The sequence below is a fragment of the Aristolochia californica genome, unplaced genomic scaffold (assembly GCF_029961685.1).
Source record: "Aristolochia californica isolate CCGP_79_NKW_82.1479 unplaced genomic scaffold, dmAriCali1.0.hap1 SCAF_11, whole genome shotgun sequence".
Classification (NCBI taxonomy): Eukaryota; Viridiplantae; Streptophyta; class Magnoliopsida; order Piperales; family Aristolochiaceae; genus Aristolochia; species Aristolochia californica.
This window is the reverse complement of record NW_027181782.1, coordinates 9,848,544-9,864,742: the sequence shown is the minus strand read 5'-3', so window position 1 is coordinate 9,864,742 and position 16,199 is coordinate 9,848,544.

Genomic DNA, 16,199 nt, shown 5'->3' with positions numbered 1-16,199 from the left:
TGCCAACATATAATGTTGGTTATTGAGGACATCTGAACCATAGTAACAAGTAGATTTTAAGTACCATTATATGATACTTCCTTCAACATCATACTTTATTATAGTTAAAATTAGGAAAACATCAGCAAAGGAAAGAAGAAGGAAATACAAAGAATAAGAAAGAAAGAAAGAAAGAAAGAAAGAAAGGTAGAAAGAAAGAAAGAAAGAAAGGAAGGAAGAAAGAGAGGAAGGAAGAAAGAAAGAAAGAAAGAAAGAAAAGGAAGAAAGAAAGAAGAAAGATAGAAACAAGAAAGAAACAAAGACTAAATATAGAAAGAATTAAGTAAAAAAATGGAAGAAGAGTGAAAGAAATAAAGAACTAGAAAGAAAGAATAAATAAATAAAAAAAGAAAAAATAAAGAAACAAGAAAGAAAGATTCAGTAGATTTCACGTATCACTATATGATACTTACTTCAACATCCTACTTTATTATAGTAAAAATTTGGAAAACATCAACAACTAAGTTTTTATTAAATGTGCATCTTCAAAATTAAAACATAATTGCCCCACCCAAACTACAAATTTTGGCAAACTATCATATCCTCCACCAAATAAGGTGATTCCAATTAGAACAATGACTATATAATAAAGATAAATTATTAGCAATAGAACAATCTATAGAATAAAAACTCAAAATGCTTTGCAGAGGATCTTTTTGAAAGGAAAGAAAATTAATGAGAAACGATGAAATTACCTCGACTTGCTTATGGGATTTGACGATGAAATCAAAGAGCAAGCTGCAGATAGGAACCATAAAGACCAGCAGCAAGTAGCTTGAGAAACTCGAGGGTTCTAGGCAATGGACCACAACAATCTTTCTTTGGCTCACAATGTCCTATCTTGCAAATCTTTCTTTGGCTCTCCCTATGAAGAAGTTAATTTTTAGTGGATTGGGAACAACCCAAACGTAAGGGATTTGGGGTTCACCCCATCCTACTCCATGGGAAAAATGTATGACGTCATTCGTGTATTTAGTTGAGTTAAACCCCTCTGCATTTTTAAATTAGATCATTTAATTCTAAATCAACCTTATGATGCAAATGTCAATTAAGGTAACACCACTGGTATATCTTAACAAAAAAATAAAGTTACTTACTTACCTTTTTTTAAAGAAATTTGTTATGTATATGTTAGGAATTAAACGCTTTAATTCCAAACTAACGAGAACAATAATAATAATCGAAGAAGAAAGGAAAAACAAGTATGAAAACAAACAACAAGATTTATACTGGTACGCCTCAAGGTGAGACTACGATCTGTCTTCCACCGTTGTAGGAATCTGCTATGAAGATGAAATAGTTTACAAGAGAAATTGCACACTTATAGGTGTTTCCCTCTAACCTCTCAGGTTGTAACTCAAGATGCTCCTCGGATTAAGATAATCAAAACCTAATAGCGGCCCCCTCAATTATAAAGAGAAAATTAGGCCAACCGCAATACAAGAGTAAAATTTCCAAACTACTCTTAATGAAATAACAGTTAATATATCATCGATCCGCGACCAGCACAACGTAGGGAGTTAATTAAACTCCACAACTAGGGGTGGCATTGAGCCGAGCCAAGCCCGAACCTGACTATGTTCGAGTCGAGCCTGATTTAAATATTTTGAACTCGAGCTCGAGCCTAGCCTAGCCTTGAGCCTAAAATTGTTATCGAGCTCGAGCCCAATAATTTTAATTGAATTCGAGTCGAGCTCAAGCCGAGCTCGAGCTTCAACATTCATTTAAAACTTTTAAAAAATTACATGTCTTGAGTTTGAGCTCCAACATACATTTAAAACTTTTCAAAAAATACATGTCAAATAAATTGTATATAAAATTATACATACATTTTACATAAAATTGGGCATGTCTTCTACTTAAAATTGAGCATAAGGGTGGCATCGAATCTAGCTGAGTCTAAACCTTCCTATGTTCGAGCCGAGTTTGATTTAAAGATTTCGAACTCAAGTTCAAGTCCACCTAGCCTCGAGCCTAAAATTGTAATCGAGCTCGAACCTAATAATTTTAATCGAGTTCGAGGTTAACCTACATTTAATACTTTACATAAAATATATATCAAATAAATTATCAATAAAATTATGCATACATTTTTAAAAAAAGAATCATAAGGGAGGTTCGGGATTGAATCTCGATAATGGATTATAACCCCCCAATATTAATCTTTTTTAACCCCAAATGTTGTCTAACTTATTTTGTAATTTTTGAATCTGGTCATAAATTGATTATGGCCTCTTTAGTGCCCCTGATTGAAAATTTATATTCTAGGAAAAACTAGCAATGTTTTTCCTAGGATACACATTTCCAAAAAGACCTTTAAATAAAATCCTATTACTATTAGAAACTTACTAGAAAATTACAAGAAATATTTTAAAATTTTCTTAGGAAAATTAAATGGACCTGTTATTGCCTCTTCTAGGGAAGTAAATAAAAATTAATAATCAATCTAATATATTACTATACTTATCGATAATTTTTAATCAAATAAAATGTCAAACACAAAAATTGCTATGAAAATTGCCTCATGCTAAAAGTATTATAGTATCAACTGTCAAATACTTATTCAAAATTTTTCTACACGGATTTCTTGCCCATCTTGGCAAGAAAATCTTAATTAGAAAATTATATAATTTTTTAATAAGATTTTTTAATTAGAAAAATATTTTCAAAAAACATGAGGCACTAATGGTCCCTATATTTCTACTAAAAGTAACTAACCAAAGGAGTACTCACTGGTTTTGCATCATTCATGTTGAATTTGCTCAGCACCTTCTTCACATATTCTTCTTGTGACAATTTCAAGACATCAATATTGTTGAATTTATGGAAAAGAGAATTACTTCATTGACTTATTACAATCAGAATACACGAACCTCTATTTATAATAGAGGAATGAAGTAGAGTCCAATTACAATTAAACTACCTTTGTCCCAATTACACACAAACTCTAACACTTAGAAATAAGTCCTAGCACAATTAAATAACCCAATATAAATAGAAAACAAACATAACTAAAACTGAAACTCTTCTATGAAGCACATGATCATATGATAAGGATGCCGACTCGTGGTTATCATTGAGGCTCCCACTTGATCTTCTAACTCATGTGATAAGAATGCCAACTCATGGTTATCATGGTGGGTCCCACTTCTTATGGGATTGGGCCCATCTTCCAATACTCCCCCTCAAGTTGGGGGTGAGAGAACATCATGAACTCTCTGCTTGCTGCAAATGATGTATAACATCTTCTTGTATAAAATGGTAGTCTTCCATATCTTCCAATACTCCCCCTCATATTGGTGGTCTCTTCCATGAGGCCCAGCTAATAAAGCTCCTCCATCACCGTATCCCTCCAGAGGACAACGATTCTCAAGTGGTAGGAGTAATAAATGCCAATGGACTTAAAAACACCCATATGTATACATGATGGACTTGAACTCCCTACCGAAGCAACACTCAAAAGGTTGGCCCAAAGATATGTGGGAGAGTCAAAGGATGGTATAAGAAAGGATACTGAGGCCACCACTTTTTCAATAATAATGTCTCATCCAAAGAGACACTATAGTTGTAGCTGAAAAGGGCTTGGGACCATATAACATGAACCAAAATATAAAATCCTTGTAAAAAGACCCACGAATTAATCCTATGCGAGTATCTACACCAAATAATATGTTGACCAAGGAATATGTTACAAATACCTCAAAATAATAATCCAGCAGCAGAAATAGAATCGAGTCGAGCCTAGTCAGGTATCACCGATAATTCATCTTCATAGATGCAAAAGATTCATCTTTTGTGCTCTCCCTTTTCTTGAATATTTTTGTCACGTTAAAATTTCGACAACATATCAAATACCTCTTTCTTGTACTTCTTCTACTTCTCCCCCTCAAGCTGGGAGGTAATGACAGTGATCCAAGTTTGAATCAAATAACATAGATTTAGTAATAAATAACTCAAAATAGGGAAAAGTGAGATATTTTACTGATATAGCAACTCAAAAAGTGACGAAAAACTATTGGCTTAAATTCGGATTTTTCAATGCAACAGAATACCAACATGACTTTGATTCTTCCAATGAGAATATATCTTTAAATATAGATCAAATTGACATGAAAGTTTCTCCTTCTGAACTAGACTTAAATACCTTTCATCCAAGTATAAATTCTCTTCATAAAATATACTTCTATTGAGATATATAATCTGATAGATTTCTGTCATTATAATCTAGCCGAACTAAGTATTATTTCCCCTTTCATGCCATTGACTCTTCCAAGATAAATATCTCTACATAAAAAACTCATATCGAGAATTGGTTGAGTAGGTAAGAAAATATACTTACAAATATTTCTTTTGATAAATAATTCTCCATATAAAGTCTCGTTCTGGAAAACATAAAATAGCTCGGAAGTTGAAGCTTTTTGCTGCTACTCGAACCTCTTTCGCAATTTGACCTTTGTTGCTTCAAATACTGATTTATCTTTGTTGATAACTCTGATTGCAAAAAAAAAATTTCCTTGGAAATTAGACTCGAATATCTTTTCGTAAATATATAATATGAAATATGAAAATCTCAGTATAGAGGTGAAAACACAAAGAAAACAATGGGTATAGGAAATAAAAAAAGATAAATACGAACCTAAAATAATAAACCTAAATTTCTAGAGATAATAGATCAGAAAAGGATCACAGTACCTCTATGGGTTGACCAAGTCGACTCATAGAATTTGTTCTGATAGCATGTTGAATTTATGGAAAAGATAAATACTTCATTGACTTATTATAATCAAAGGACATGAACCTCTATTTATAATAGAGTAAGGTAATAGAGTCCAATTACAATTAAACTACCTTTGTCCCAATTACACCCAAACTCTAACACTTAAAGATAAGTCCGAACATAATTAAATAATTGATGCAGGCGAAAATATTTGATGCGGGTACATATTCGGATCCTTAATCGGATCTGTGTGTAAGTAGTCGGATCCTTAATCGGATAAGTTGTATTGAACCCGGGTTAGGGTTTACTTTATTTTGAGCTGTAGCCCGGGCTTGTCGGGGGCGTTGAGTTCGGTTAAAAGTCTATTTAGGTTTTAGGGATGGTTGGTTTTTGAATGATATTTCGAATCGATTTAGAGAATTTCTCTACAATTTCAGGGTGGATTTCGTGCGTTCCTCCCATGATTCTCAGCTTGATCCGCCTACTGGATAATCACTATCTTGTCCGGCGTCAGTTGGTATCAGAGCTTCAGGCTCATCTCGCCAGAGACGTTGTAGCGAGCAGAAGGGTCGACAAAGACGACGTCGTCGCCATCGCCATCACCGTTGAGCTACCGCTCAACACTGCTGTCGTCGCCGTTAGCTACCGCTCAACGTTGCTGCCGAAAAAAAACTCGGGATTCCACCGAGCAGAGCTCAGGACTCGACCGAGCAAGGACAGAAACAGAGTAGAGGCTCTGGAGTTACCGGAAGTGAGGGAATCGGCAGGAAAAGTGTTCGGCATCGACGTCATCACTGCCAGAACTATTGTTCGTCGTCGTCGTTGTCGTTGCCGTCGCCGTGTCCGGCACAACCGTCGATGGAGCTGGCCGAACGAAACGAGTTTGGGACTGACCACACACAAAGGTTCGTCCGAGAGAGGAGACGACGGTCGGAGAGGGCCGCCGGAGAGGTCTTGATTTCAAAAAAACAAGGGACTCCGAAATCCCGATTTTGGGAGGAAATCTCCATCGGCGTCGGGACAGTTTCCAACATCGAGGTATTTTCGCTTTGGGGACAAACCTAAGTTATCTTATTTTATTTTATTGTTATTATTTTTTATTAAAAAAAAACTAGTGGACAAATATTGTCTTCCATGGCTGGTGGTCGTGGTCGTAGCCGTAATGTTCAAGCGGTGATATTGGAAGATTTGCAGAGGCAAGTCACGGAGTTAACCCAGCGTCTAACGACGCAGGATTTTGGTTCTCGTGAGATGGAAAATCACGATTCTGATGCTAGGGTCGACAACCCAGATCGCAATCATGCTCGATTCGGGGAACACCGTGGGGATCGACCTGTAGACCTTGATTTCTGCATGACGCTACCCGAGTTTTCTAGTACGTTACAGGCCGACGGATTCATTGACTGGTTGCAGGAGATAGAGCGTATCTTTGAGTATAAGGAAGTCCCGGATAACGTCAAGGTGAAATTGGTTGCTATAAAACTCAAGGGCAGAGCATCTGCGTGGTGGGAGCAGTTGCGGCGATCACGAGACCGGCAGGGCAAGGCCAAACTCACTGATTGGGAGAAGATGAAGAAGAAGATGAAGGGTCAATTCCTTCATTTCGGTTACACTCAAACCTTGTTTCAGCGACTTCATTTGTTGCGGCAAGGCTCGAGATCAGTGGATGATTACATGGAGGAGTTCTATCAGTTGCTTGCCCAGAATGACTTATCTGAGACAGAAGAGCAGTTGGTGGCATGGTATTTGGGGGGGTTACGACATCCCTACAGGATATCCTCTGTCTTCACTCGCTGTGGACCATTTCTGAAGCCTTCTAGCGTGCATTGGCTGTGGAACAACAGCTGAACCGGAGGCCCATGATCAGAAGCTATCAAAGCAGTCCATCAGCTCGTCCTACAGACTCAGTTTCTGCCCTGTAACCTACACAAGGTACTTCTGCTTCATGTATTCGCTATTTTCGATGTGGTGAACAGGGCCATAAGGCCACTGAGTGTAGGAACCCTACTAGTTAGAAGGGCAAAAATCTTCTGATTGAAGAAGAAGTGGTAGATGAAAATGCGGAGATTGGGGAGCCTGTGTATGATGATGATGAAGATGGAGATGTGTTGTATAGTGATGGCCATGCAACTCTGGTTGTTCATCCGAGTTTGTTGACTCCCAAGGTGGATTTAGGGGATGATTGGTTGCGGACCACTATTTTCCACACGACTTGCGCAGTCACCAATAAAGTGTGCACGATGATCATTGACAGTGGCAGTTGTGAGAATGTCGTGTCTGAAGAGACTGTCCAGAAATTGCTGTTGAAGACGGATCGTCATCCCAAATCGTACAAGTTGACATGGCTGACTAAAGGCATTGAGGTACCAATCGATCAGCGATGTCTCGTATCTTTTTCCATCGGCATGAAATATTTCGATACTGTTTGGTGTGATGTTGCCTCTATGGAAGCGTGTCATGTGTTGTTAGGCCGCCCTTGGCAGTATGATCATTGTGTTCTTCATGATGGGCGGAAGAATACCTTTTCTTTTAGCATCAATGCGAAGAAGATTGTGTTGGCACCTCTTCGGGCAAGACCCACTCCTCCTCCGATGGCTGGTATTACTAACCTGGTTTCACTGTCCAGGGCTTTCCTCCTGGACTGCCACCTAAGCGGCGCAGCTGGCCATTCCCGCTTGTCATTTGCGGCCTTTTGATGTTTTTCATGTCCCCCCCTTTGTTTCCTTATTTTCTGGGTTTCGCTAAAGCTATATGACCTCGAGGGTGAGTTATTTCCAACCCGAGGAGACTGATGCAAGCAAAAATATTTGATGCGGGTACATATTCGGATCCTTAATCGGATTCTGTGTAAGTAGTCGGATCCTTAATCGGATCTGTTGTATTGAACCCGGGTTAGGGTTTGCTTTATTTTGAGCTGCAGTCCGGGCTTGTCGGGGGCGTTGAGTTCGGTTAAAAGACTGTTTAGGTTTTAGGGATGGTTGGTTTTTGAATGATATTTCGAATCGATTTAGAGAATTTCTCTATGATTTCAGGGTGGATTTCGTGCGTTCCTCCCGTGATTCTCAGCTTGATCCGCCTACTGGATAATCACTATCTTGTCCGACGTCAATAACCCAAAATAAATAGAAGACAAACATAACTAAAACTGAAACTATTCTATGAAGCATGTGATCATGTGATAAGGATGCCAACTTGTGGTTATCATGGTGGGTCCTACTTGATCTTCCAACTCATGTGATAAGAATGTCAGCTCGTGGTTATCATGGTGGGTCCACTTGATCTTCCAATTCATGTGATAAGGATGTTAGCTCGTGGTTATCATGGTGGGTCTCACTTCTTATGGGCTTGGGCCCATCTTCCAACACTCTTTGATATGTGGGCCTTCCTTGGTCGTGTGGGATTGGGCCCATCTTCCAAAAAGTATCTCTAGTAATCCTCATCCCAAGGATTTGTTTTGCAGCTCCCAAATCCTTCATTACAAACTTCTTCGACAACTCCCCTTTCAAATTATCTATTTCCTGTTTGCAAGTACTTGCTATCAACATATAACAGTAGAATGATGTAAGAGTCATCAAGCTTTTTCACATAATAGCAATGATCTGCCTGGCACCTCAAGAATCCATTACAACTCGTAAAGGTGTCAAACTTCTTATACCGTTGTCTTGGAGCTTGTATAAGACCATACAAGCTCCTTAGAAGCTTGCACACCATTTCTCCTTTCCTTGTGCTTTGAAACCCTGTGGCTGCATCATGTAAATGTTTTCCTCCAAATCACCATGAAGAAAGGTTATCTTTACATCCAATTTCTCTTTGTGCAAGTCTTCTTTTGCCACTAGTCCAAACACTGTTCTAATAGTTGTCAACTTCACTACTGGAGAGAAGGTCTCAGTGTAGTCAATGCCTTCTTTTTGTTTAAAACCTTTTATCACCAGTCTTGCCTTGTACCGCTTCCTGCCATCATGTTCGTCTTTTGTTCGGTAAACCCACTTATTCTGCAAGGCTTTCTTCCCTTTTGGTAACTCAGTCAACAACCATGTCTGATTGGATACTAATGAATCCATCTCATCCTGCATGGCCAACTCCCACTTGGTTGATTCATCAACTTGCACGACTTTCTCATAACTCTCTGGTTCACCTTTATCAGTCAACAAAATATAATTAAGTGTAGGGAGTACCTCTGTGGTGGTCTGCTAGTTCTGTCCTAAGTTCAATCACAGGAATGTTCTGATTTACTTCTAGGGGTATGTTCTCCTGGTCTTTCTGAACAATATTCTCCGTATCAATAGTTGGAAGATTTCTCAAGTAAATCACTTCAGGCTTCTTGGCTTCATCACTTGTAGTCTCAAACTTTGTTCTCAACCTATCTTTATAGAAGACACCTTCATTTAAAATCACGTCCTTGCTCCTGATAACCTTATGACTTTGGTCATCCCAGAAGCAATAACCAAACTCGGTACCACCGTAGTCAATAAAGAAACATAATTTAGATTTGGCATTAAGTTTACTAGCAGCAGAATCAATGTGAATATAAGAAACACAACCAAACACTTTCAAGAATGAAAGTTTTACCTCTTTGCCGCTCCAGACCTTTTCTGGTATTTTTCAATCCAATGGAGTTGAGGGACCTCTGTTAACCAATAGGCAGCAGTGGTAATGGCCTCAGACTAGAACATCTTTCGCAATCCCGCATGTAATCTCATGCTCCTAGCACGCTCATTCAAAGTTTTGTTCATCCTCTCAGCCACACCATTCTATTGAGGTTTTCCAGGAATGGTCTTCTTCATCTTGATTCCATTATCAACATAGTACCGCTTGAAATCATCATCTATGTATTCTCCCCCCATTATCTGATTGTAGGCACTTCACTTTCAAATATGTCTCATTCTCAACCATTACTCTCCATCTCTAGAAGGTATCAAAGACATCGGATTTCTTTTTAATAAAATAAACCCATAACTTTCTACTTGCATCATCAATAAATGTCAGATAGTAGTTAGAGCCACTAAGGAAAGTAACAGCTGAAGGCCCCCATACATCAGTGTGAACCAACTCCAATTTTTTTTATCTTTTGTTCCTTTCTGGCCTTAGAAAAGCTAACCCTTTTCTGCTTGCCAAAAATACAGCCTTCACACAAGCTGTTGTTTACAATTTTCAACCCTAGTAGTTTCCCTTTGGATTGAAGCACTTTCATTCCCTTCCCACTCATGTAACCGAGCCTATAAAGCCACAAATCAGAATCAGTAACCACATCAGCAACTGCAAACGTGTTTTTGCAACTGGAAGCAATGTAAAGAGTTCCAGTTTTAAGTCCTCATGAAACAACCATGGATCCCTTTGTGACTTTCTAGTTAGCACGATTAAAAGTCACATTATGACCTTCATCATCAAGTTGTCCTACTGAGATCAGATTACGCATAAGTTTTGGTACATGTCTCACCTAGTGAATTTACCACACTGTTTCATTTGGCATCCTCAAACTGACGTTACCAATACCGACAATATCCAATGGTTCTCCATCAACAAGATACACCTTCCCATGATCTCCAACAACATAATTCTCCATGATCTCACGATGTGCGATGGTGTGAAAAGAAGCTCCTAAATCTAACACCTAAGAGTCAATAGGGCTATCAACTGACAAGAGTAAAATATCTTGTACCTCTTAAGTCACCACATTTGCAACATCATTTTTCATTTCATCCTTCTTCAATGCTCTGCAATTCTTCTTTATGTGACTAGATTTGCCACAATTCCAGCATTCCACATTCTTTTCAAATTTGGACTTTCTTTTACCATTCCTTGACTTCCCTCTACCATTGCCCTTGTTGGAATTAGTCTTGAAGTTCCTGCCCCGTTATCGACACTTAGGACAGAATTAGATGTTGATGATTCTCTAGAGTCCTTTTTACAAACTACCTCCATGAGAATGGTATCCCGAACATCATTAAAGATCAACTTCTCGTTGCCTATAGAGTTGTTGACCGCAACCATCATAGGCTCCTAACAATTTGGCAAAGACCCCTAAAGAATTAAAGCACAAACCTCATTATCATATTTAATTTGAAAGGATGTCAATTGATTGATAATCGTGCTAAACTCATTCAAATGAGATGCAACTGATGTATTTTCTGTCATCTTTAAATTGAAGAGTTTTTCCATGAGATGTACCTTATTATTTGTGGAAGCCTTCTCATACGTGTAGTACAAAATCTTCATCATCCCCGTTGTGGTTTTCTCTAACACTGCATTCTAAGCCACATTCTTCGATAGTGTTAACTGGACTAATCCAAACACTTATCTATCAAGGAGATTCCACTCATCATTTTTCATACCTTTTGGTTTCATATCCAGAAGTGGTGCGTACAACTTTTTACTTTACAAATAATCTTCGATTTGCATCCTCCAGAAAAAATCCATACCATCAAACTTGTTGATCCCTAGTACTGATCCTTCTCCACTAGCCATTGCTCTCAATCATGAAACAAAGTCTGATATCACTTATTCAGAATTAAATGTCTTAATTCCAAACTAATGAAAACAATAGTAATAGTCGTAGAAGATAGGAAAAACAAACATGAAAACAAACAACAAAATTTATACAGGTTCACCTCAAGGTGAAACTACGTCCTGTCTTCCGCCGTTGTAGTAATCCACCATGAAGATGAAATAGTTTACAAGAGAAATCACATACTTACAGGTGTTTCTCTCTAACCTCTCGGGTTGCAACTCGAGATGCTCCCCGGATTAAGATGATCAAACACTAATAGCGGTGCCCCTCAATTATAAAGAGAAAATTAGGCCAACAGTGATACAAGAGTAAAATTTCCAAACTGCCCTTAATGAAATAACAATTAATATTTCGTCGATCCACAACGAACTCAGTGTAGGGCATTAATTAAGCTTCACAACTTAATAGAATGAATCAAGTTATCAATAATTAAAATTCTTTGATTTACATTTTTGAAATGGTGAATTATCAATATTAAGATGAAGATATCTTTATTTCTGGTCCAACCTCTCAAGTTTAATAAAAAATCAAACTCAACCCACCATATAAAGTAAACCTTCTCTTTAGTGAATCAAGGTAAATCCTTGGTAGTGTTCTCATAGACCAATGCTTTAAACATTGATAACTCTGGAAGAATGAATGATTTTGCACCTCCTCTAAAGGCTGGAGAAGAACGAGACACCAACAACTTGGTTAGTAGAAGAAAAAAAACTCATAAAGGAAATGCATGAAAGTCCTCAGCTTCACAATTGGAAGTTCATCCTTCTTCTTTCCCAATGCCATAGGGTTACATTTGTGTGCCCCATCTTACACAAGATATTGAGAAAGAAAGTATGAAACCTATGTTAATTTCTAGGGCCCTCTTCACCTAATTACAAGGGTCTAAGAGAAGAGAGAAGATGGAAGAAGAGTGGAGAAAAGGAGAAAAAGAGAGCTCAAGCTCGTGGGGAGAGAAGAAGATGAAAATTAAGGGATAGAAAGTAGAGGAAAAGAAAGAAGTGTAAGGATGAATTTGAGCCAAGAGGAAGAGGCTTGAATGCTCTAACCCATGTCTTGAGGCTGTATTTATAGTTGTGAAAAAGTGTGTACAATGGTTACAATGTCCTTAGGGCTGCATGTTTCAAAAGGATGTATAATTACAATTTTACATCATCTCTTATGAATTTTTTTCTTATTTACTACCCATGCCACTCCTACAGGTGTGTAATATTTTAACACTCCCCCTCAAACTGGTGCAAAAAAAATCATAAATCTCCAACTTTTTAAATGTATCAAGGAGAGTTTTTATTGCTTTGGTGTGGATATCTGCAAGTTGGTTGTTCGATGGAACATAGTGCATAGTGATGTCTCCAACTTGTAACTTTTCTCTGATGAAGTGGCAATCGACTTCAATATGCTTGGTCTTTTCATGAAATATTGGGCTTGTTTCTATGTGAATTGAAGTTTGATTATTATAGTAGAGTTGCATTGGTTTTATAAAGGGTCTAATGATAAGGATCTTAGCTATATCATTTTACTTACTACATGGGTTATAGCTCAGTATTCTACTTTTGTACTTGATTGGGCTACGATTGACTATTTTTTACTCTTTCCAGTAACCAGATTTCCACCTTCCATTGTGGAATACTTGGATGTGGATTTTCTGTCATCTGTTGATCTTGCCCATTCTGCATTACAAATCCTTCTATGGTGATGTGTCTATGATTTTTGGTATAATAGTCACAACTCTTAATTAGGTATCTTAGAATCCTTTCCAAGGCCTGCCAATACGGTATTCAGGGATAATGCATGAATTGATTAACAATGCTTACTGGGAAAGAGATATCTGATCAAGTTACAGTAAGATAGTTTACTTTTCCAATGTGTCTTTGAGATCTTCTTGTATCTACCTCATTTACTTCTTCCATATGTAACTTGGCATTTGGATCCATAGGTGAGTCTAGCCCAATATACTTGTTCTTCTAAAAGGTCTAGCACATATTTTCTTTGTGATAAAAGTATGCCATGCTTTGATTGTAGAACCTTTATGCCTAGGAAGTATTTGAGCAGTCCCATATCATTGGTCTGAAATGTTTTGCTTAATTCGACCTTAGTGTTAAAGAAGATAGTGGCATTATATATAATTAAGTGAATGAGTGGCATGCGATGTAATCATGTATTAGGGTTTTTACCCTTACTTTAGATAAGTGTGAAAAATCCCTTGTTCCTTGCATTAAGTCATTCATTATCATGTTAGAATCGATCCCAATTGATTTTTAGCAGCAATTGCACAACATAAGCAAAATCAAGTTCAATTTGCCCAAAATCATGGCTGAATTCAACTTTTTTTTTTTGAAAACTCTTATTGCTGCTTTGTTTTGATTGGTTTTACATTCCATAAATTCAATCTGATCAATTTGAAAACTCTCTAAAACTCTGAATTAAATCTACACTTGTTGCTCAAGTTATTTGTTCTCTAGTTTCATGAAACCCTAACTTGGTATGTGAAGTTTTTTAGAAAGTTTACTCATTCATGGTATTTTTGGAATTACTTTCAAAATCTGACACTTTTTTCCAAATTATTCAGCCTAATTATCAATATTCTAAGGCTGTTAAGAGTGTTGGTTTTGTTGATTTTTAGGACTCCATAGATTACCTCATGGAGAAAGAGGAAGAATGCACATTGGGGAGAAAAAAGGGATAAAAAATGAAGTTATGGACTTGTGTCCAAACCCTTCCCGTAAAGCTTTATTTATAAATGAATAAGAATACAATATTACAATTAAGCCCTTCGCCCTAAAAGAGTGAAAAGAAGACAAAAAACATAAATTAATTACGTCAGTGCCATCTTAATGAGATAACTTCTTATTTACCATCATGCCACCTCTCTTGGACGTGAGGGCCTTCTCTTTGGTCCTATGGGCCGCACATGGATGTTGGATTTTTTGGGAAGAAAAACAAATCCTATAGTAGTCGTTCCGTGATGTTGGGTAAAGGAACATTCCAATGTGCCACTATGATATTGGGTGTGGAGGTGGAAGACGAGGTCGCCTGTTTGCATAGAACAGCCCAAATTCCGGCCTGTCTTGTGGGAGTGAACCATGTCGAGCAAAAACGTGAATGATTTGATCGCCACGATGGGTAGGGATATGGAAGATTACTTCTCTCATGATCATGAGAGGATGAGGATAGCATCGCCACTCCGTTCACGTGATCTTTTCAGAGAGGTGATTGTGATTCCATGGAGGAACTCGAATATTGGAGGTGCTTCCGATTCGACAACCCATATTCGTCTTCAGGAAGTTCAGCCACCTATGGTTTGCTAGCCGGTGTCTGGGTTAACTTGTTCATCTTGGAGTGTGGGCTGCACGTGCGAAACGTGCTACTGTGTGTCATTCGGTGATTCCGCTTGTAATTGATAACGGGGTAGAGTCCCACCGAGGTGATGGGGTAGGAAGGGTGACGGTACGCTCTGGAGTAGAAGTGTGTCGGGCTCGATGATGGCCAGTGGGGGCACACTTCGTTTCGGGGATATGCACCGCGCAAGGGACGCGATTCTCTCTCGTTCTATTTTATTCTCTCTGTCTCTCTAATAGTATTGTTACTCTTTGAATAGAATCGAAGGTTATTCTTTTTTAGGAGTTTGAGGAAGTTTCATCAAAAGTAGCTGGTTGTTAACACTGTTGGATTCTCAGGAGAAATCCTCCTCTAGAACTCATCAGTTATTGATATGATGGACCATATGATTGGCACCTTTTCTATCGGCATTAAATTACGGGACATATGTACTGGCCTTACTTGGGGCCTTGTTGGAATTTATGGGTCCACCCGTTAGCGGGAACGTCGTGTTGTTTGGGAAGAGATCTCTGAACTTCTTCCTCAAAGGCCTATCCCAAGGCTACTTGTTGGTGACTTTAATGCTATCAGATTCTACAGTGACAAATCCCTCCCAAACAATCAGAATTTATTTCGCTATGCACAATTTGCTAACTTTATTGGAAGTTTTGAACTAGAGGAGATTAGCCATTCTGGAAAAAGTTTTACCTGGTCCAATGGGCAAAAACTGTCTATCCTCTCGAAGCTTGATTGCTTCTTTGACACTAGGGAGTGGCTAAGGCTTTATGTTAAGGTTGGTGGCTTGGTTCTGAACCGCGTGCAAGCTGACAATTGTCCTATTCAAATTGACACTAAAATTAACAAATGGGCCCTGAACCCCTTCCGGTTTGACAACTCTTGGTTTCTTGACATCAGTTTACTTACCAAATCCACTCTTGGTGGGGAACCATTGGGGGCAAAAATTATGATGGCTGAACTCTCCCTTGCAAATTAAAACAACTAAAGAGCAAAATCAAGTCCTGGTCCTCAAAATGTCATTTTTCTACCACTGCCGATAAGTCTTCCTTCTAGTCTCAGATTGCGGGCTTTGATTTGATTGAAGAGCAAAGATACCTTTATTACTCTGAATTTTCTCTTCATGCTGATCCTTAGAATAAAGTTCAGTCCATTATTCAGACTGAGCGGGAATGGAAGCAGCAAGCCCATTTTAAGTGGCTTGCCGAGGGCGATGCCAACACGAAATTCTTCCATGCCATCGCCTCTGCCTGTCGGAGGACTAACCTAGTTACTTCTATGTCTATTGATAATAAAGTCATCTCATATAGGGCCTCCATTATTGATGTCTTTCATAGTTTCTTCACAGATTCGTATAGAGAAGAATGCAACTACCGTCCTCATCTCCCAAATTTTCAGTTCTACACAATCATCCCTGTGCTAGCAACCTTCATTGAAATCCCCTCCTCAGACCTTGAGATTGAGGATGCCGTTTAGGGCCTCCCCCAAGACAAAGCCCCTAGTCCCAAGAGTTATAATGGTGAATTCTACATATCATGTAGGCCTACCTTGAAGATGGATATTCTCTCTGTCTGTGGTTTCTATGACCGGGATATAACTTTCAGA